Raw genomic sequence first — 24,911 nt, forward strand, 5'->3', positions numbered from 1 at the left:
TTACCGTAACCCTAATGTGATCATAACCCTAACCCTAACCATAACCGAAGCCTAAACCTAAACTTATCCCTAACACTTAATGCCTAAACCTAACACTAACCTAACCCTAACCCCAAATCTAACCCTAACGCGACCCTAACCCTAACCCTGTATAACACTAACCCTAACCCTAACCTTAATCCCTAAACATAACCCTAACCCTAACCCTAACATTAACACTAAACATAACCCTAACCCTAACCCTAAACTTAACCCTAACCCTATCTCTAACCCTAACCCTAACCCTAATACTAACGCTAACACTAAACTTGAACCTGATCCGGCCTGCAGATCAACAAGTTCAGAACTCCTGGAGGAGAAACGGGGATTAAACAAAAGACATAGGGGAGACAAAAAGAGAGGAAGGCAAGTTGATGTTAACCCAATCAAGCCTCCGGTTTATTGAGAAAATAATCACACCTTTTATAGGCTAAGGGCGGGAGCTGGGACAGGAAGAGGTTAAACAGATGAATACAACAGGGTTACCATCACATCCGGATAAGTGACGTAAGCAGAAGAGGATTATGGTTAATGTAGGCAGACGCAGTGCCCATAGGAGAGAGAGAGAGAGACATCTAGGCAGCAATGCCTGTCACTCGGCTCCCTACATCTCCTCCCTTTTTATATTATTTAATTAAGAGTATGGCAGGCCTTGTGAGGACAGCGTCTGTCTTAGGTCAAGGACCTCATTGCATGAACCCAACCAGGCCTTACCCGTCATGGGCTTGCAGAACAGCAGTTGGTCCTGTGCCTGTCTTAGGTGGCCGTTGGAATTAACATGCATGTCCTAGTTGCCCGTCTCTGACTGCCTGTCCATTGCCCCAGGGCAGTCAGGCCGCATCATCATATGGGCCACTCGTGGGAATTCCTTCCCTGTAGGTTTGTTGATCTGCCAACTCCAGCTGATGATAGTGTACCTGAATGGGCTTTGCCATAAATGCGTCTATCCGGTTATTAATGAACATCATAATCCTCTGAAAAATACAAGAACTCACAGAAATGAGAAACAATAGGTCAGCTAGGGGACCCAAAAGTGGGACTAGGTAAGGGAAAAACTCCCCCCCCCAAAATCAAGGAGAAGGGGTTGACAGTCATTTGTTGGTGTCTCTGTATGAAGTCATTCTCCTGTGTCTTGGAGCATGCCTTGTATAACACTGGATGCAGTCTATTTGGCTGGCGTATGTTCCTCCAGACCGAGAAGAGCCTCTTCCACAGTCATGGGGTTCTGTGCATGGCTGTCAGCAGTTGCAGTCTGTTTGGCAGGGGTCAAAATCCACCATGGGTGTGGTGTGGCTCAAGAAGGCTGGTTAAGCAGCATAAGGCTCCAGGGAGATGTGTCACCTGTAAGAGAACACAGGGGATTGTGCCTCAGGAAATAACATTATTCCTGGGCGTTACATGGGGTCTTTGAAGAACTGTCTACTTGCTTTACGAGGCGTTCAGGTAGCCATCTAGCTTCTCTATCTTGTTGAGAGTAAACACACACTGAACCTCGTCCCCAGATAAGGACTGGGTCAGGGCCATTCCACACATTGGTTAGTGGGTCTCTCCATAAAACAGATGCAAACCGTGTTTGAGTCTGAGTATGCCAAAACCGAGATGCTGCGGAGCAGCCTGAAGCATCCAGGGTCAGAAAATTTAAAATAAAAAGAGCATGTGAAAGGACATTTCTATGGGACCCCTGGGTGGGGTACCATGTCTCCCTTTTTATTTTATCTATGGTGAATTTAAGAGAACGATGCGCACGTTCAACAATGCCTTGTCCCTGAGGATTATAAGGTATACCTGTAGTGTGGAGGATATTAAGGCTTTTACAAAATTGAGCAAAGGAGGTGCTGGTATAGCCAGGGCCATTATCGGTCTTGAGCTGTTGAGGACATCCCAGAACTGAGAAGGCTGACAGCATATGGGCTATAATGTGTTTAGCAGCTTCTCCAGTCTGGAGAGTGGCAAAAATGAAGCCACTATAAGTGTCAATGCTGACATGTACATATTTTAGATTGCCAAACTCATTGAAATGGGTAAAATCCATTTGCCATAAGGCGTTAGGAATTAAACCTCTAGGGTTGACTCCTAGGTGTTGAACAGGTGAGTGGAGAGCACAAGATGGGCAATTTTTTACAATTTGTCTGGCTTGCTCACGGGTAATTTTGTAGAGAAGGCGGAGGGTGTGAGCATTGAGGTGATGTAGCTGGTGGGCTTGTTGGGCCTCAGACACCTTGGAGTCCTGAGCCATAAAAACCTGTGTTCGTACAGCAACATCAGCCAAATGATTTCCTTGGGCAAGAGGCCCTGGGAGGTTGGAATGAGCTCGCAGATGACCGATAAAGAACTTATGACGGCGAAGCCGTATGAAGCATTGTAATTGTTTGAACAGATTTGCAGCTGGGGAAGCATGACATATAATAGCAACAGTCTCTAATAATGGAACAGACTGAGCAAGGTAAGCACTGTCAGTATACAAATTAAATGGTTGGTCAGAGTAAGCAGCAAAAGCTGCAAGAATAGCTTCTAACTCTGCTAATTGTGCAGAGGAAGTATCTGCCTGGAGGGTAGAAACATTGTCTTGAGATACATAAGCAGCTCTTCCAGAGGATGAGCCATCAGTGAATAAAACCAGGGCACCCGGAAGGGGTTGTGAAGCTGTGACTTTAGGGAATATAAATTAGTGACGATTAGCAAAGTCAACTAGCTTATTTAGAGGGTAATGATTGTCAATAGTCCCTGAATAGGAAGCTAAGGCAATAGGCCACACTTCAGTACTCTGAAGTAGCCAATCTATTTGGTCTTTTGTAAAAGGTTGAATGATAATATCTGGTTCTTTGCCAAAGTAACATTTTCCCTGCTTTCTACCCTGGATTATTAGGTCTGAGACAGCTTGGAAATAAGGCAAAAGTGTTCTTTTTGGAGAGACTGGTAAATGGACCCACATGAGGGGAGCTTGTTGCCAGAACACTGCTGTAGGGCAAAGCTTTGTATTAAAAATGAGAAACTGTAAAGGCTCATTGTAGTCCATAAAGGAAACAGTTTGTTGAGCAATAGCCTCTTCTACTTTACTGAGCGCTCTCCTGGCATCAGGTGTAAGCTCTCGGGGGGAAGTTGGATCTATGTCTCCCCGAAGCAGCGCATAAAGGGGCTGTAAATCATGTTTAGTTAGTTTTAAAAATGGTATGAGCCAATTAATGTCTCCCAATGGTTTTTGGAAGTCATGAAGTGTAAAGGAATAGAGAAAAAGCAATCTTTAAGATCTATGACAATTTTAAAAAATCCTAAAGGAATGGCACTGGGTGGAGGGAGGCCTGGCTGTAGGGGCCCCATTAAGACCATTGTCTTATTTATTGCCCTAAGGTCTTGTAGCAGCCTCCACTTTCCTGACCTTTTCCGGATAACAAAGATAGGTGTGTTCCAAGGGGAATTACTAGGAACAATGTGGCCTGCATCTAACTGGTCCTGCACCAGCTGCCTTGCGGCTGCAAGCTTTTTAGAGTTAAGGTTGTTTCTAAAGGCTTATATGAATCCCCAATTTGCCATGGAGGCACAAGGAGTAGTGGGCTGCCATCCTGGGACCAGCTGATCATGTCAACAGGTGGAAGTGGTGGCAGATCACCATGTACAAGGACCTCTAACAGGCCATCATTCTCTGCATCTGAGAAATCAGAGGCTTCAGATTTTTCTGAGGACGGTTTTGAGGTAGATTTAATGGAGTCGCGCAAGGCAGCCTCACCCAGTGCAACTGTCTCCTCAACCTGAGGGTCTGCATGCCTCTGGGCAAGCAGCTCAGAAATTAAATTCCAATATGTAAAGGTGGTCACAGGAACCTTTTTTGGACCGAAAACTCCAATCTTTTAAAGCATCTCTTACTCTATTCCACCTCTTGGTATCTGTAGAACCCTCTAGGGGGAACCAAGGGCAAACCTTATGAATAAACTGAAAATACTGTAATAATTCTTGTTTTTCAACCCTTATCTCTCTTGTCTTTAATGCCTTTATAAGGCCTCCTACGAACACTTCGTGTTCGCTCAATACTTGACCCATGTCGGGAAAGGGAAATGGGGTTGCCGTTCACTCACCGTGACTCGGACAGGACGTCGGGTAGTCGTCTGCGCAGGTCTCGGCACTTGATTTAATGTCCTGTTGCTTTAAACTTTAATCCTTGATTCAGTTTACTCATTCCTCGGCCGAGGTCTCTGGTTCAATTTGCTTTCACTTTCGGTTTAAGCCGGCTGTCTCTCGAACGGCTCCCTCGTTAACTTCTCCGTGCCAGGGGCTCCCACGCTGAGCGCCACTTGATCCGGCCTGCAGATCAACAAGTTCAGAACTCCTGGAGGAGAAACGGGGATTAAACAAAAGACATAGGGGAGACAAAAAGAGAGGAAGGCAAGTTGATGTTAACCCAATCAAGCCTCCGGTTTATTGAGAAAATAATCACACCTTTTATAGGCTAAGGGCGGGAGCTGGGACAGGAAGAGGTTAAACAGATGAATACAACAGGGTTACCATCACATCCGGATAAGTGACGTAAGCAGAAGAGGATTATGGTTAATGTAGGCAGACGCAGTGCCCATAGGAGAGAGAGAGAGAGACATCTAGGCAGCAATGCCTGTCACTCGGCTCCCTACATCTCCTCCCTTTTTATATTATTTAATTAAGAGTATGGCAGGCCTTGTGAGGACAGCGTCTGTCTTAGGTCAAGGACCTCATTGCATGAACCCAACCAGGCCTTACCCGTCATGGGCTTGCAGAACAGCAGTTGGTCCTGTGCCTGTCTTAGGTGGCCGTTGGAATTAACATGCATGTCCTAGTTGCCCGTCTCTGACTGCCTGTCCATTGCCCCAGGGCAGTCAGGCCGCATCATCATATGGGCCACTCGTGGGAATTCCTTCCCTGTAGGTTTGTTGATCTGCCAACTCCAGCTGATGATAGTGTACCTGAATGGGCTTTGCCATAAATGCGTCTATCCGGTTATTAATGAACATCATAATCCTCTGAAAAATACAAGAACTCACAGAAATGAGAAACAATAGGTCAGCTAGGGGACCCAAAAGTGGGACTAGGTAAGGGAAAAACTCCCCCCCCCAAAATCAAGGAGAAGGGGTTGACAGTCATTTGTTGGTGTCTCTGTATGAAGTCATTCTCCTGTGTCTTGGAGCATGCCTTGTATAACACTGGATGCAGTCTATTTGGCTGGCGTATGTTCCTCCAGACCGAGAAGAGCCTCTTCCACAGTCATGGGGTTCTGTGCATGGCTGTCAGCAGTTGCAGTCTGTTTGGCAGGGGTCAAAATCCACCATGGGTGTGGTGTGGCTCAAGAAGGCTGGTTAAGCAGCATAAGGCTCCAGGGAGATGTGTCACCTGTAAGAGAACACAGGGGATTGTGCCTCAGGAAATAACATTATTCCTGGGCGTTACATGGGGTCTTTGAAGAACTGTCTACTTGCTTTACGAGGCGTTCAGGTAGCCATCTAGCTTCTCTATCTTGTTGAGAGTAAACACACACTGAACCTCGTCCCCAGATAAGGACTGGGTCAGGGCCATTCCACACATTGGTTAGTGGGTCTCTCCATAAAACAGATGCAAACCGTGTTTGAGTCTGAGTATGCCAAAACCGAGATGCTGCGGAGCAGCCTGAAGCATCCAGGGTCAGAAAATTTAAAATAAAAAGAGCATGTGAAAGGACATTTCTATGGGACCCCTGGGTGGGGTACCATGTCTCCCTTTTTATTTTATCTATGGTGAATTTAAGAGAACGATGCGCACGTTCAACAATGCCTTGTCCCTGAGGATTATAAGGTATACCTGTAGTGTGGAGGATATTAAGGCTTTTACAAAATTGAGCAAAGGAGGTGCTGGTATAGCCAGGGCCATTATCGGTCTTGAGCTGTTGAGGACATCCCAGAACTGAGAAGGCTGACAGCATATGGGCTATAATGTGTTTAGCAGCTTCTCCAGTCTGGAGAGTGGCAAAAATGAAGCCACTATAAGTGTCAATGCTGACATGTACATATTTTAGATTGCCAAACTCATTGAAATGGGTAAAATCCATTTGCCATAAGGCGTTAGGAATTAAACCTCTAGGGTTGACTCCTAGGTGTTGAACAGGTGAGTGGAGAGCACAAGATGGGCAATTTTTTACAATTTGTCTGGCTTGCTCACGGGTAATTTTGTAGAGAAGGCGGAGGGTGTGAGCATTGAGGTGATGTAGCTGGTGGGCTTGTTGGGCCTCAGACACCTTGGAGTCCTGAGCCATAAAAACCTGTGTTCGTACAGCAACATCAGCCAAATGATTTCCTTGGGCAAGAGGCCCTGGGAGGTTGGAATGAGCTCGCAGATGACCGATAAAGAACTTATGACGGCGAAGCCGTATGAAGCATTGTAATTGTTTGAACAGATTTGCAGCTGGGGAAGCATGACATATAATAGCAACAGTCTCTAATAATGGAACAGACTGAGCAAGGTAAGCACTGTCAGTATACAAATTAAATGGTTGGTCAGAGTAAGCAGCAAAAGCTGCAAGAATAGCTTCTAACTCTGCTAATTGTGCAGAGGAAGTATCTGCCTGGAGGGTAGAAACATTGTCTTGAGATACATAAGCAGCTCTTCCAGAGGATGAGCCATCAGTGAATAAAACCAGGGCACCCGGAAGGGGTTGTGAAGCTGTGACTTTAGGGAATATAAATTAGTGACGATTAGCAAAGTCAACTAGCTTATTTAGAGGGTAATGATTGTCAATAGTCCCTGAATAGGAAGCTAAGGCAATAGGCCACACTTCAGTACTCTGAAGTAGCCAATCTATTTGGTCTTTTGTAAAAGGTTGAATGATAATATCTGGTTCTTTGCCAAAGTAACATTTTCCCTGCTTTCTACCCTGGATTATTAGGTCTGAGACAGCTTGGAAATAAGGCAAAAGTGTTCTTTTTGGAGAGACTGGTAAATGGACCCACATGAGGGGAGCTTGTTGCCAGAACACTGCTGTAGGGCAAAGCTTTGTATTAAAAATGAGAAACTGTAAAGGCTCATTGTAGTCCATAAAGGAAACAGTTTGTTGAGCAATAGCCTCTTCTACTTTACTGAGCGCTCTCCTGGCATCAGGTGTAAGCTCTCGGGGGGAAGTTGGATCTATGTCTCCCCGAAGCAGCGCATAAAGGGGCTGTAAATCATGTTTAGTTAGTTTTAAAAATGGTATGAGCCAATTAATGTCTCCCAATGGTTTTTGGAAGTCATGAAGTGTAAAGGAATAGAGAAAAAGCAATCTTTAAGATCTATGACAATTTTAAAAAATCCTAAAGGAATGGCACTGGGTGGAGGGAGGCCTGGCTGTAGGGGCCCCATTAAGACCATTGTCTTATTTATTGCCCTAAGGTCTTGTAGCAGCCTCCACTTTCCTGACCTTTTCCGGATAACAAAGATAGGTGTGTTCCAAGGGGAATTACTAGGAACAATGTGGCCTGCATCTAACTGGTCCTGCACCAGCTGCCTTGCGGCTGCAAGCTTTTTAGAGTTAAGGTTGTTTCTAAAGGCTTATATGAATCCCCAATTTGCCATGGAGGCACAAGGAGTAGTGGGCTGCCATCCTGGGACCAGCTGATCATGTCAACAGGTGGAAGTGGTGGCAGATCACCATGTACAAGGACCTCTAACAGGCCATCATTCTCTGCATCTGAGAAATCAGAGGCTTCAGATTTTTCTGAGGACGGTTTTGAGGTAGATTTAATGGAGTCGCGCAAGGCAGCCTCACCCAGTGCAACTGTCTCCTCAACCTGAGGGTCTGCATGCCTCTGGGCAAGCAGCTCAGAAATTAAATTCCAATATGTAAAGGTGGTCACAGGAACCTTTTTTGGACCGAAAACTCCAATCTTTTAAAGCATCTCTTACTCTATTCCACCTCTTGGTATCTGTAGAACCCTCTAGGGGGAACCAAGGGCAAACCTTATGAATAAACTGAAAATACTGTAATAATTCTTGTTTTTCAACCCTTATCTCTCTTGTCTTTAATGCCTTTATAAGGCCTCCTACGAACACTTCGTGTTCGCTCAATACTTGACCCATGTCGGGAAAGGGAAATGGGGTTGCCGTTCACTCACCGTGACTCGGACAGGACGTCGGGTAGTCGTCTGCGCAGGTCTCGGCACTTGATTTAATGTCCTGTTGCTTTAAACTTTAATCCTTGATTCAGTTTACTCATTCCTCGGCCGAGGTCTCTGGTTCAATTTGCTTTCACTTTCGGTTTAAGCCGGCTGTCTCTCGAACGGCTCCCTCGTTAACTTCTCCGTGCCAGGGGCTCCCACGCTGAGCGCCACTTGATCCGGCCTGCAGATCAACAAGTTCAGAACTCCTGGAGGAGAAACGGGGATTAAACAAAAGACATAGGGGAGACAAAAAGAGAGGAAGGCAAGTTGATGTTAACCCAATCAAGCCTCCGGTTTATTGAGAAAATAATCACACCTTTTATAGGCTAAGGGCGGGAGCTGGGACAGGAAGAGGTTAAACAGATGAATACAACAGGGTTACCATCACATCCGGATAAGTGACGTAAGCAGAAGAGGATTATGGTTAATGTAGGCAGACGCAGTGCCCATAGGAGAGAGAGAGAGAGACATCTAGGCAGCAATGCCTGTCACTCGGCTCCCTACATGAACCCAAATCCTAACCCTAACAATAACCCTAACCCTAACCCTAAAACTATCCTCTAACCCTAATCCTAACCCTTACCCTATTATGAACCCTAACACTAATCCTAACCCTAAACCTAACCCTAACCTTAACCCTAACCCTAACACAAACCTAACCCTAACATTAACCCAAACACAAACCTAACTTCTAACACTAACCCTAACCCTAATCCTACCACTAAACCTAAGCTTCAATCCTAACCCTAACTGTAAATCTAACCACTAAGCCTAACCATAACCGTAACTGTAACCCTAACCCTAAGTCTAACCCTAAATGTAATGCTAACCTCTAACCATAACCATAACCCTAACACTAACCCTAATCCTAACGCTAAGCATAACCCTATATTCGAATCATAACACTAACCCTAATCCAAACTCTAACCCTAACCCTAATCTAACCCTGAACTTAACTTCTAAACCTAATCCTAACACTAACCCTTAACCTAACCCTTACCCTAATGCTCACATTAAGCCTATCCTCTAAGCCTAATCCTAACCCTTACCCTATAATTAAACCTAACCCTAACCCTAACCATATCACTAACAACTATCACCTAAAGCTAACCCTAACCGTACCCCAACCCAGACCCTAACCCTAACCCTAACATAACCATACACTTAACCTCTAATCCTAACAATAATCCGAACCCAAACACTAACCATAAACCTAAACCTAATCCTAAACTTAACCCTATCATCTAAACCTAAACCTAACCCAAAACCAAACCCTAACCCTAACACTAAGTCAAACACAAACCTAACTTCCAACACTAACCCAAACTAAAAAGCTCAACGTAACACTAAACCTAAACCTAACCCTAACCCGAAACCGAACCATTAACCTTAACATAACCCTAACCCTATCCCTAACACCTAACTACTAACCCTAACCTTAACCCTAACCCTAAACCTAACCCTAACCCTAAACATAAACTTAAAGCTAACCGTAATCCTAAATATAACCCTAACCATAACCCTTATCCTAACACTAAAATAATCATAAGCGTAACCCTAACCAACAGGAACCCTAACCCTAACCCTATCCCTAACACCTAACCCTAAACATAAACCTAACACTAAACATAAACCTAACCCTAACCCTAATCCTAATCGTGACCCTAACCCTAACCCTAAACCTAACACTAACCCTAATCATAACCCTAACAATAACACTAATCCTAACCCTAACACTAATGCTAACCCTAAACTGTAAACCTAACCCTAACCCTAACAATAACCCTAACCCTAACACTAACACTAAACCTATCCTCTAACATTAAACCTACCCCTTACCCTAAACGTATCACTAACCCTAAATCTAACCCTAAACCTAAAACTCAACCTAAGCCTAACCCTAACCATAACCCTAAACACTAACACTAACACTAACCCTAACACTTACCCTAACCCTAAACCAATCCCTATCCTTAACCGTAACCCTAACTCTAACCTAAATCTAACGCTAACCTCTAACAACAACCCTAATCCTAACCCTAAACCTAACCCTCACTTTAATGCTAAACCTAAAACTAACCCTAGCCCTAAACCTAACCGAAACCCCAAACACTAACACTAACGCTAACACCATACCTAACCCTAACCTTATCCCTAAAACTAATCCTAACCCTAAATCTAACCCTAAACCTAAATTCTAACCCTAACCATAACCGTAACCCTAACAGTAACCTCTAACACTAAGCCTTACCCTAACCCTAACCCTAACCCTCACCCAAATCCAAAGGCTAACCATAACCCTAACCCTAACCCTAACACTAACCCTCACCCGAATCCAAAGGCTAACCATAACCCTAACCCTAACCCTAAACTGAACACTAACCATAACCCTAATCCTAATACTAGCCCTAATGCTAACCTCAAACCCCAACCCAAACCCTAACCCTAACACTCTAACACTAACCCTAATGCTAGCTCTAAACCTAATCCCTAACGTCAAACCCTAATCCTAACCCTAACCCTAACACTAACCCTAACCATAATCTCAATCCTAACCCTAACCCTAACCCTAACCTTTACCAGAACCCTAAATCTTACCATAACCCTAACCCTAACTCTAACCCTAACCCTAACGCTAAACCTAACTCTAACCCTCACACTAACCCTAACCCTTACCCTAACCCTAACACTTACCATAAATTTTAACCCTAAACGTAACCATAACCCTAAACCTAATGCTAACCATAAGCCTAACCTATAACCCTAAACCTAACAAGAACCCAAACCTTATCTATAACCATAAAGGTAACACTAACCCTGAACTCTAACCCTAACCCTAACCTTTTAACCCTAACCCTAATCCTAACCTTAACCCTAATCCTAAACCTTCATGCCAAACCCTAATCCTAACACTAACCCTAACTCTAACCCCAACACTAACCATATCCCTAACATAAATCCAAACCCTAACCCTAACCCTAACCCTGTCTAACCCTAACCGTAACCCTGACCCTAACACAAAACTATTTTCTAACACTCACCCTAACCCTAACCATAAATCTCAAACTAACCCTAACACTAACCATTACACTAAAGCTAACTTTTAACACTAACACTAACGCTAGACCTAAGCTTCAACACTACCCCTAAACCTAACCCTAACTCTAACCGTAACCCTAACTCAAACTCTAATGCTAACCATAACCCTAAACCGAACCCAAACCCTAACCATAATGCTAAACCTAAGCCTAACTGAAAACACTAAACCTAACCCTAACCCTAACCATAACCCTAACACTAACACTAAACATTACTCTAACCCTAACATTAACCCAAAACTCTAACTCCAAACCTAACTCCAACCCTAACCTTAACCATTAGCCTAACCTCTAACACTAACCCTCACCCGAATCCATGGCTAACCATAACCCTAATCCTAACCCTAACCCTAACACTAACCCTAACCTTTACCAGAACCCTAAATCTTACCATAACCCTAACCCTAACTCTAACCCTAACCCTAACGCTAAACCTAACTCTAACCCTCACACTAACCCTAACCCTTACCCTAACCCTAACACTTACCATAAATTCTAACCCTAAACGTAACCCTAACCCTAAACCTAATGCTAACCATAAGCCTAACCTATAACCCTAAACCTAACAAGAACCCAAACCTTATCTATAACCATAACCCTAAAGGTAACACTAACCCTGAACTCTAACCCTAACCCTAACCTTTTAACCCTAACCCTAATCCTAACCTTAACCCTAATCCTAAACCTTCATGCCAAACCCTAATCCTAACACTAACCCTAACTCTAACCCCAACACTAACCATATCCCTAACATAAATCCAAACCCTAACCCTAACCCTAACCCTGTCTAACCCTAACCGTAACCCTGACCCTAACACAAAACTATTTTCTAACACTCACCCTAACCCTAACCATAAATCTCAAACTAACCCTAACACTAACCATTACACTAAAGCTAACTTTTAACACTAACACTAACGCTAGACCTAAGCTTCAACACCACCCCTAAACCTAACCCTAACTATAACCGTAACCCTAACTCAAACTCTAATGCTAACCATAACCCTAAACCGAACCCAAACCCTAACCATAATGCTAAACCTAAGCCTAACTGAAAACACTAAACCTAACCCTAACCCTAACCATAACCCTAACACTAACACTAAACATTACTCTAACCCTAACATTAACCCAAAACTCTAACTCCAAACCTAACTCCAACCCTAACCTTAACCATTAGCCTAACCTCTAACACTAACCCTCACCCGAATCCATGGCTAACCATAACCCTAATCCTAACCCTAACCCTAACACTAACCCTAACCTTTACCAGAACCCTAAATCTTACCATAACCCTAACCCTAACTCTAACCCTAACCCTAACGCTAAACCTAACTCTAACCCTCACACTAACCCTAACCCTTACCCTAACCCTAACACTTACCATAAATTCTAACCCTAAACGTAACCCTAACCCTAAACCTAATGCTAACCATAAGCCTAACCTATAACCCTAAACCTAACAAGAACCCAAACCTTATCTATAACCATAACCCTAAAGGTAACACTAACCCTGAACTCTAACCCTAACCCTAACCTTTTAACCCTAACCCTAATCCTAACCTTAACCCTAATCCTAAACCTTCATGCCAAACCCTAATCCTAACACTAACCCTAACTCTAACCCCAACACTAACCATATCCCTAACATAAATCCAAACCCTAACCCTAACCCTAACCCTGTCTAACCCTAACCGTAACCCTGACCCTAACACAAAACTATTTTCTAACACTCACCCTAACCCTAACCATAAATCTCAAACTAACCCTAACACTAACCATTACACTAAAGCTAACTTTTAACACTAACACTAACGCTAGACCTAAGCTTCAACACCACCCATAAACCTAACCCTAACTCTAACCGTAACCCTAACTCAAACTCTAATGCTAACCATAACCCTAAACCGAACCCAAACCCTAACCATAATGCTAAACCTAAGCCTAACTGAAAACACTAAACCTAACCCTAACCCTAACCGTAACCCTAACACTAACACTAAACATTACTCTAACCCTAACATTAACCCAAAACTCTAACTCCAAACCTAACTCCAACCCTAACCTTAACCATTAGCCTAACCTCTAACACTAACCCTCACCCGAATCCAAAGGCTAACCATAACCCTATCCCTAACCCTAACCCGAGCACTAACCATAAGCCTAAACCTAATCCTAGCCATAATGCTAACCTCAAACCCCAACCCTAACCCTAACCTTAACACTCTAACACTAACCCTAACGCTAGCCCTAAACCTAACCCCAAACGTCAAACCCTAATCCTAACCCTAACCCTAACACTAACCCTAAACCTAATCCCAATCCCAATCCTAACCCTAACCATAACCATAACCCTGTCCAACCCTAACCCTAAAACTAACCCTAACCATAGGCGTAACCCTAACTCTAACCATAACCCTAACCCTAACCCTAACCCTGACACCAGCCCTAAATCTAACGCAAACCTCTAACCAAAAGCGACCCCTAGACATAACCCTAACACTAACCCTAACCCTAAACATAACCTAAACGTAACCCTAACCACTAAACGTAAACCTAACCCTAACCCTCACCTTAATGCTAAACCTAAAACTAACCCTAACCCTAAACCTAACCAAAACCCTAAACACTAACACTAACACTAACACCATACCTAACCCTAACCTTATCACTAAAACTAACCCTAACCCTAACTCTAACCTTAAACCAAAATTCTAATACTAACCCTAACCGTAACCCTAACAGTAACCTCTAACACTAACCCTTACCCTAACCCTCACAAAAATCCAAAGGCTAACCCTAACTCTAACCCTAACCCTAACATTCACACGAATCCAAAGGCTAACCAAAACCCTAACCCTAACACTAAACCTAACCCGAACACTAACCATAAACCTAAGCCTAATACTAGCCCTAATGCGAACCACAAACCCCAATCCTAACCCTAACCCTAACACTCTAACACAAACCCTAATGCTAGCCCTAAACCTAACCCCTAACGCCAAACCCTAATCCTAACCCTAACCCTTATCTCAATCCTAAACCTAACCCTAATCCTAACCCTAACCCTAACTGCTACTCTGACCCTAAATCTAACCCTAAACCTAACCCTAACTCTAACTCTAACCCTAACGCTTAACCTAACTCTAACCCTAACCCTAACCCTCAAACTAACCCTAACCCTAACTGTAACCTATCATGTAACCCTAATCCTAACCCTTACCCTATACCGAAATGTAACCCTAACCCTAACTCTAAAGCTAAACCTAACACTAAACCCAACCCAAAACTAACCCTAACACTAACTCCAACCTTAACAATATCCCTAAAACTAATCATAACCCTAACCCTAACCCTAATCATCTCCCTAAAAACTAACCCCTAATCCTAAACCTTAACCTAACCCTAACCCTAACCTTAATCGTAACCCTAACCCTAAGTCTACACCAAACATTAACTTGTAATTTCACCCTAAACCTAAGCCAGCCCTAAATCTAACAGTAAAGTGAAACCTAAGCGTAACCCTAACCCTAACAATAACCATAGCACTAACCTCTAAATCTAACCCTAACCCTAACACTAACCCTAAATCTAAACATAAGCCTAAATGTTACCCTAAACTTAAACCTAAAACTGACACTTACACTAACCTTAACCCTAATCTCTAACCCTAACCCTAAACCTTAACCTAACCATAACATCTAACCCTAACCCTAAACCTGAACCTAAACATAACAGTAACACAAAACTATATTCTAACCATTACCCTAACCCTAACCATAATACTCAACCTAACCCTAACCCTAAACATAACGCTAAAGCTAACTTCTAACCCTGAACCTAAATCTAAACCTAAGCTTCAACCCTAACCCTAACACTAACCCTAAACTCTAAGCATAACCCTAACCCTAACCTGAACCGTACACCTAATCCTAGCCCTATTTTAATGCTTACTTCTAACCATAACATTAACCCTAACCGTAAGCCTAACACTAACACTAACCCTAGCACTAAACTCGAACCGTAACCCTACCACTAACCCTAACCCTAAATCTATCCCTAAACTCCAACCCTAAAACTAACCCTAACCCTAACACTAACAATTACACTAAACCCTAACATTAACACTAACACTATCCCTAAATCTATACCTATGCCTAAACACAACCCTAAACCTAAACCTACCTCTAAACATAATCCCTAACACTAACCCTAACCCATAACGCTAAACCTAACCCTCACACAAACCGAAACCCTAACACTAACACTAACCGTTACCCTAACCCTAACACTTACCATTAACTCTAACCCTAAACCTAACCCTAACCAGAAGCCTAACCTATAACCCTAAACCTAACAAGAACCCAAACCATAACTATAACCCTAACCCTTACGCTAACACTAACCCTAAACTCTTACCCTAATCCTAAACTTTTAACCCTAACCATAACCATAACCATAACCCTAATCCTAAACCTTCACGCCAAACCCTAATCCTAACACTACCCCTAACTCTAACCCTAACACTAACCCTATCCCTAACACCAATCCAAACCCTAACCCTAACCCTGTCTAAACCTAACCGTAACCCTGACCCTAAAACAAACCTATTTTCTAACACTCACCCTAACCCTAAACCTAAATCTCAACCTAACCCTAACTCTAACCATAACACTAAAGCTAACTTCTAAGACTAACACTAACGCCAAACCTACGCTTCAACACTACCCCTAAACCGAACCCTAACCATAACCATAACCCTAAACTCTAACCCTAATCCTAAACTCTAACCCTAACCCTAAACCTAACCCTAACCCTAACCCTTACCTAACCCTAACTCTAACCATAACACTAAAGCTAACTTCTAACACTAACACTAATGCTAAACCTAAGCTTCAACACTACCCCTAAACCTAACCCTAACCCTAAACGTAACCCTAACTCTCACTCTAATGCTAACCATAACCCTAAACTGAACCCTAGCCCTAAACATAACGCTAAACTCTAACCTTAATCCTAAACTCTAAACCTAACCCTAACACTAATCATAAACCTAACCCTAACACTATTCATAACCCTAACCCTAACACTAAATGCAAAACCTAACCCTGACACTATCCCTAATTCTAAACCTATCACTAAAAACAACCCTAATGCTAAACCTAAGCCTAACTATAAACCCTAACCCTAACCCTAACACTAACACTAACACTAACCTTACTCTAACCCTAACACTAACCCTAAACTCTAACTCGAACCCTAACTACAACACTAACCATAAACATAAGTTTAACCTCTAATCCAAAGCCTAACCATAACCCTAACCCTAACCCTAACCCTAACCAGAACTCTAAGCATAACCCTAAGCCTAATCCTAGCCCTAATGCTAACCTCAAACCCCAACCTTAACGCAAACCTGAACACTCTAAAACTACCCCTAGGCTAGCCCTAAACCTAACCCCAAACATCAAACCCTAATCGTAACACTAACCGTAACACTAACCCTAAACCTAATCCCAATCCTAACCCTAACCATAACCATAACCCTGTCCAACCCTAACCCTAACACTTACCCTAACCCTAGCCGTAACCCTAATTCTAATCATAACCCTATCCCTAACCCTAACCCTAACGCTAGCCCAAAATCTATCGCGAACCTCTAACGATAACCGACCCCTAGCCATAACCCTAACTCTATCCCTAACCCTAACCCTAACCCTAACCTAACACTAATCCTAACCCCTAACCCTAACCCTAACCCTCACCTTAACGCTAAATCTAAAACTAACCCTAACTATAAACCTAGCCGAAACCCTAAACACTAACACTAATGCTAACACCATACCTAATACTAAACTTATCCCTAAAACTAACCCTAACAATAACTCTAACCCTAAACCCAAATTCTAACCCTAAACCTAACAGTAATACTAATATTAACCTCTAACACTAACCATTACCCTAACCCTTACCGAAACCCTCACCCGAATACAACGGCTAACCATAACCCTAACCCTAACCCTAAACTGAACACTAACCATAACCCTAATCCTAATACTAGTCCTAATGCTAACCTCAAAACCCAACCCTAACCCTAATCCTAACACTCTAACCATAATGCTAGCCCTAAACCTAATCCCTAACTATAACCCTAACCCTAACGCTAACTCTAACCATAACCCTAACCCTCACACTAACCCTAATCCTAACCCTAATCCTAAACCTAACCCTAATCCTAAACCTTCATGCCAAACCTTAATCCTAACACTAACCCTGACTCTAACCCTAACACTAACCCTATCCCTAACACCAATCCAAACCCTAACCCTAACCCTAACCCTGTCTAACCCTAACCCTAACACTGACCCTAACACAAAACTATTTTCTAACACTCACCCTAACCCTAACCCTAAATCTCAACCTAACACTAACACTAACCATTACACTAAAGCTAACTTCTAACACTAACACTAACGCTACACCTAAGCTTCAAAAATACCCCTAAAACTAACCCTAACCCTAACCGTTAAACTAACTCTAACTCTAATGCTAACCATAACCCTAAACCGAACCCTAACGCTAACCATAAAGCTAAACTCTAACCCTAATCCTAAACTCTAAACCTAAACCTAACCCTAATCATAACCCTAACCCTAACACTAACACTAACACTAACCCTTACTCTAAACCTAACATTAACCCTAAACTCTAACTCCAAACTTAACTCCAACCCTAACCTTAACCATAAGCCTAACCTCTAACACTAACCCTCACCCGAATCCAAATGCTAACCCTAACCCTAACCCTAACCCTAACCCGAACACTAACCATAAGCCTAAGCTTAATCCTAGCCATAATGCTAACCTCAAACCCCAACCCTAACCTTAACATTAACACTCTAACACTAAGCCTAACGCTAGCCCTAAACCTAACCCCAAACGTCAAACCCTAATCCTAACCCTAACGCTAACACTAACCCTAAACCTAATCCCAATCCTAACCCTAACCATAACCAGAACCCTGTCCAATCCTAACCCTAAAACTAACCCTAACCCTAGCCGTAACCCTAACTCTAACCATAACCCTAACCTTAACCCTAACCCTGACCCTAAATCTAATGCGAACCTCTAACCATAACCGACCCCTAGAAATAACCCTAACCCTAACCCTAACCCTAACCCTAACCTAAACCTAACCCTAACCACTAAACCTAAACCTAACCCAATCCCTCACCTTAACGCTAAACCTAAAACAAACCCTAAACCTAAACCTTATCGAAACCCTAAACACTAACACTAACGCTAACACCATAACTAACCCTAACTTTATCACTAAAATTAACCCTGACACTAACTCTAACCGTAAACCAAAATTCTAACCCTAACCCTAAACGTAACCCTAACAGTAACCTCTAACACTAACCCTTACCCTAACCCTAACCCTAACCATCACCCGAATCCACAGGCTAACCATAACCCTAACCCTATCCCTAAACCTAACCCAAGCAATAACCATAACCCTAAGCCTAATACCAGCCCTAATGCTAAACACAAACCCCAACCCTAACCCTAACCCTAACACTAACACTCACCCGAATACAAAGGCTAACCATAACCCTAACCCTAACCCTTAACCTAACCCGAACACTAACCATAAACCTAAGCCTAATCCTAGCCCTAATGCTAAACACAAACCTCAACCCTAACCCTAACCCTAACACTCTAAAAATAACCCTAACGCTAGCCCTAAACCTAACCCTTAACGACAAACCCTAATCCGAACCCTGACCCTTATCTCAATCCTAAACCTAAACCTAACCCTAAACCTAACCCTAACCCTAACCCTAAACTTTACTCTGACCCTAAATCTAACCCTAACCCTAACTCTAACCCTAACCCTAACGCTTAACCTAACTCTAACCCTAACCCTAACGCTCACACTAACCCTAACACTAACTGTAACCTATCATCTAACCCTAATCCTAACCCTTACCCTATACCGAAACGTAACCCTAACCCTAACTGTAAAGCTTACCATAACCGTAAACCCAACCCAAAACTAACCCTAACAATAGCTCCAAACTTAACAATATCCCTAAACTAATCATAACCGTAACCCTAATCCTAATCATCTCCCTAACAACTAACCCCTAACCCTAAAACTAACCCTAACCCTAACCCTAACCTTAACCCTAACTTTAAACCTAAGCCTACACCAAACATTAACTTGTAATCCTCACCCTAACACTAAACCAGCCCTAAATCTAACAGTAACCTGAAACCTAAGCATAACCCTAACCCTAACCATAACCATAACACTAACCTCTAAATCTAACCCAAACCCTAACACTAACCCCAAATCTAACCCTAAGCCTAAATGTTACACTAAACTTAACCCTATCCCTGACCCTAACTCTAAACATAACCCTAATCTCTAACCCTAAACCTAACCCTAACCCTAACCTCTAACACTAACACTAAACCTGAACCTATACCTAGCAGTAACACAAACCTAACTTCTAACACTTACCCTAACCCTAACCGTAAAACTGAACCTAACCCTAACACTAAACATAATGCTAAAGCTAACTTCTAACCCTGAACCTAAATCTAAACCTAAGCTTCAACACTAACCCTAACACTAACCCTAACCTCTAAGCTTAACCCTAACCCTAACCTGAACCTTACACCTAATCCTAGCCCTAATTTAATGCTAACTTATAACCATAACCTTAACCCTAACAATAAGCCTAACCCTGACGCTAACCCTAGCACTAAACTCGAACCGTAACCCTAACACTAACCCTAACCCTCAATGTATCCCTAACCTCCAACCCTAACCCTAACCCTAACCCTAACCCTCATGCCAAACCCTAATCCTAACACTAACCCTAATTCTAACCCTAACACTAACCCTATCCCTAACACCAATCCAAACCCTAACCCTAATGCTAACCCTGTCTAAACCTGAACCTAACACAAATATATTTTCTACACTCACCCTAACCCTAACCCTAACCCTAAATCTCAACCTAACCCTAACTCTAACCCTAACCTTAACACTCTAACACTAACCTTAACGCTAGCTCTAAACCTATCCCCTAAAGTCAAACCCTAATCCTAATCCTAACCCTAACGCTAACCTGAACCTAATCCCAATCCTTACCCTAACCATAACCATAAACCTGTCCAAACCTAACCCTAAACTTAACCCTAACCCTAACCCTAACCCTAACCTTATCCCTAAAACTAACACTAACTCTAATTCTAAACCTAAACCCAAATTCTAATCCTAACCCTAACCGTAAACATAACAGTAACCTCTAACACTAACCCTTACCCTAACACTAACCCTAACCCTCACCCGAATCCAAAGGATAACCCTAACCCTAACCCTAACCTTAACCCTAACCCTAACACTAACACTAGCATAACACTAACCCTAAGACTAACCCTAACATTTATCCCTAACCTTAACCATAATGCTAACCTTAACCCTAAGCCCAAACACTAACCCTAACACTAACCCTAACGCTAATCTCTGACCCTAAGCATAACCCTAACCTTAACCCTAACTCTAAACCTAACGCTAAACTCTAACCCTAACCCTAACCCTAACCCTAACATTAACATAAGCCTAAACTGTAAGGATAACACTAACCCTACATCTAGACTTAATCCTAACCCTAACCCTAACATCTAACCCTAACCCTGATCCTAATCCTAGTCCTAAACCTAACGTAATCCTAACCCTAACCATAAACCCGAACCCTCAACATAACCCTAACCCTAAAACTAACCCTAACCCTAGCCCTTAACACTAAACCTAACCCTAAAGCTATCCCTAACACCTAACCCCTAGCCCTAACCCTAACCCTAAACCTAACACTAACCCTAAAAATAAGCCTAAACTTAATTCTAACCCTAACCCTAAACTTAAACCTAATCATAACCCAAATCCTAACTATAACTCGAAGCCTAACCCTAACCTTATCCCTAACACATAACCCCTAACCCTAATGCTTAGGCTAACACTAACCCAACCTACCCCTAACACTAACACTAAAACTAACCCTATCACTAACCATATCCCTAACACCTAACCCCTAACCCTAACCCTAAAGCTAATACCTACCCTAAACATAAACCTGAACATAACAATAACCCTAACCCTAACCGTGAATCCAATCATAACCCTAACCCTAACCGCAACCCAAAGCCTAACCTTAACCATATCCCTAACATCTAAGCCCTAACAATGACGCAAATCCTAACTCTAACCCTAAGCCTAATCCTATCCCTAAGTCTAAACACTAACCCTAACCGTAATCATTAATTACATTAATCCTAACCCTATCCCTAATCCATAACCCTAAGCCTAACCCTAAACCCTAAACCCTAACCCTAACACTTAATCTAACACAAACCCTAACCCTAACACTCACCCTAACCCTAACTCTAACCCTAACCTTCTAAACCCCATGCTAACCCTAATCCTAAACCTAAACCTAACACTAACCCAAACCCTAAACCCTAAACATAACCCTAACCCTCATCCTAACCCTATCCCTAACCAGAAACCTAACCCTAACACTATCCCTAACACTAACCCTAAAAATAAACCTAACCCTAACCATAAACCTATCATTAAACCTCATCCTAATACTGAACTTAACAATAAACCTAACCCTAAACCTAACACTAGCCCTAATCCCTAACACTAACCTAATCCTAACCCTAACCCAAACACTAACCCTAATCCATCATCCTAACTGTAACCTTTATCACTAAACCTAACCGTAACACTAAACCCTAAACTGAACCCTAACCTAACCCTAAAATAAAACGGAACCCTAACCCTAACACTAATGCTAACACTAAATTCTAAGCCTAACCCTAACCCTAATCATAACCCTAACACTAAACTCTAACCCTAATCCTAACTCTAACACTAACACTAACCCTATCAATAACCCAAACCCAAATCCTAACCCTATCCCTAACCCTTACATAACACTAAAGCCTAACACTAAACCTAACCCTTAGCCCTAACCTTAACCATAACTCTAACCCTAACCCTAAGCCCGAACACTAACCCTAACACTAACCCTAATGCTAACCTGTAACCCTAACCATAACCCTAACCTTAACCCTAACTCTAACATTAATTCTAAACTCTAACCATAACCCTAACCCTAACCCTAACCCTAAACATAAGCCTAAACTGTAACCATAACACAAACCCTATCGCTAAACCTATCCCTAACATCTAATCCTAATCCTAATCCTAATCCTAAATCCTAATCCTAATCCTAAATCTAACCATAATTCTAACTCTAACACTAAACCCGAACCCTAACCATAACCCTAACCCTGAAATGAAACATAAACCTAACACTTAACACAAACTCTAACACTAACCCTAAACCTAACCCTATCGCTAACCTCTAACCATAACCCTAACCCTAACCCTAACCATAATCCTAAACTGTAACCATAACACTAACCATATCCCTAAACCTAACCCTAACACAAACCCTAATCCTAATAACAACCCTAAACCTAACCCTAACCCTAAACCTAACCCTAAACTTAACCCTAACCCTTCATCCTAATAACAACCCTAACCCTAAACCTAACCCTAACCCTAACCCTAACCATAACCATAACAATAAAACAAACCCTAACCCTAAACCTAACTCTAAACCCTAACACCAAACACTAAATCTAACCCTAACCGCAACCCTAACCCTAAACCTAACCCCAAAGCTAACCTTCTCTAACCCTAACCCTAAACCTTAACCGATCTCGAACCCTAGGCCTAACCCAACCCTAATGCATAAACCTAAACCTAACACTAACCCTAACCCTATCCGTAAACCTAAATGTAACCCTAACCCTAACCTTAATGCTAACCCTAACCATATCCCAAACACCAAACACCTAACACTAACACTAACACTAACCCTAACACTAATCCCCAACTCTAACCCTAACCCTAACACTATCCCAAAGCCTATACCTAGCATTCACCCTAACACTAACACTAAACCTAACCATAACCCTAACCCTAACCCTAACCATAATTCCTAACCCCAACACTAACCCGAACACTAACATTAACCCTAACCATATCCGTAATTCCAAACCCTAACCCTAACCCTAAATCCTAACCCCTAACACTAACCCTTAATCTAAACCAAACCCTAAAAATAACACTAACCCTAAACCTAACTCTAACACTAACCTTCTAAACCTCATGCTAACCCTAATCTAAACCTAAACCTAACACTAACCATGGCCAAACACTAACACCTAACCATAACCCTAACACTAACACTAACCCTATCCGTAACCCTACCCTAACCCTAAACCTATCCCTAACACTAACCCTAACAATAAACCTAACCCTAACCGTAAACCGATGCATAAACCACATCCTAATCCTGAACCTAACACTAACCCTAGCCCTAACGCTAACACTAACACTTATCCCTAGCACTAACCCTAACCCTAGCCCTAACCCTAACCCTAACCCTAACCCTAACCCTAACACTTACCCTATACCGGAACATAACACTAACCCTAACCCTGAAGCTAACCCTAACCCTAAACCCAACCCAAAACTAACCCTAACACTAGCTCCAACCTTAACAATATCCCTAAAACTAATCGTAACCCTAACCCTAACACTAATCATCTCCCTAACAACTAACACCTAACCCTAAACCTAACCCTAATCCTAATGTTAACCTTAACCTTAACCCTAACCCTACGCCTACACTAGACATTAACTTCTACCTCACCCTAACCCTAAGCCAGCCCTAAATCTAACACTAACCTGAAACCTAAGTGTAACCCTAACCCTAACCATAACCATAATCCTAACCTCTAAATCTAACACTAACCCTGACACTAACCCTAAATCTAACCCTAAGCCTAAATGTAACACTAAACTTAACCCTAACCCTGACCCTAACTCTAACCTTAACCCTAATCTCTAACCCTAATCCTAACCCTAACCCTAACCTCTAACCCTAACCCTAAACCTGAACCTAAACCTAACAGTAACACAAACCTAACTTCTAACCCTTACCCTAACCCTAACCGTAAAACTCAACCTAACCCTAACACTAAACATAACACTAAAGCTAACTTGTAACCCTGAACCTAAATCTAAACCTAATCTTCGACCCTAACCCTAACACTAACCCTAACCTCTAAGCCTAACCCTAACTCTAACTTGAACCCTACAACTAATCCTAACCCTAATTTAATGCTAACTTCTAACCATAACCTTAACCCTAACCGTAAGCCTAACCCTAACGCTAACCCTAGCACTAAACTCGAAGTGTAAACCCTAACACTAACCCTAACACTAAATATATCCCAAACCTCCAACCCTAACCCTAACCCTAACCCTAACCCTAACAATAACAATAACATTAAACCCCAACCTTAACCCTAACACCATCCCTAAATCAATCCCTATGCCTAAACCCAACCCTAAACCTAAACCTACCTCTAAACCTAATCCCTAACACTAACACTAATCCATACCGTTAAACCTAACCCTCATCCAAACCCAAATCCTAACACTAACCTTAACACTTACCCTAACCCTAACACTTACCATGAACTATAAACTT

General features: G+C 42.4%; 2 long non-coding RNA genes across 2 annotated transcripts; both read right to left on the reverse strand.

The window, feature by feature from the left end:
• Nucleotides 1–4,246: 4,246 nt before the first annotated feature.
• Nucleotides 4,247–7,882, reverse strand: LOC134470413 (uncharacterized). The gene is made up of 2 exons (XR_010039254.1): nucleotides 4,471–7,882; nucleotides 4,247–4,360 (listed from the first exon to the last, which is right to left on the reverse strand). It is a non-coding gene; the product is annotated as an uncharacterized LOC134470413 (long non-coding RNA).
• A 375-nt stretch (nucleotides 7,883–8,257) lies between these two features.
• LOC134470414 (uncharacterized) lies at nucleotides 8,258–8,665 on the reverse strand. The gene is made up of 2 exons (XR_010039255.1): nucleotides 8,482–8,665; nucleotides 8,258–8,371 (listed from the first exon to the last, which is right to left on the reverse strand). It is a non-coding gene; the product is annotated as an uncharacterized LOC134470414 (long non-coding RNA).
• Nucleotides 8,666–24,911: the final 16,246 nt, after the last annotated feature.

The sequence above is a fragment of the Cavia porcellus genome, unplaced genomic scaffold, assembly GCF_034190915.1.
Source record: "Cavia porcellus strain 051 isolate PalLab524CR breed Dunkin Hartley unplaced genomic scaffold, mCavPor4.1 scaffold_15, whole genome shotgun sequence".
NCBI lineage: Eukaryota > Metazoa > Chordata > Mammalia > Rodentia > Caviidae > Cavia > Cavia porcellus.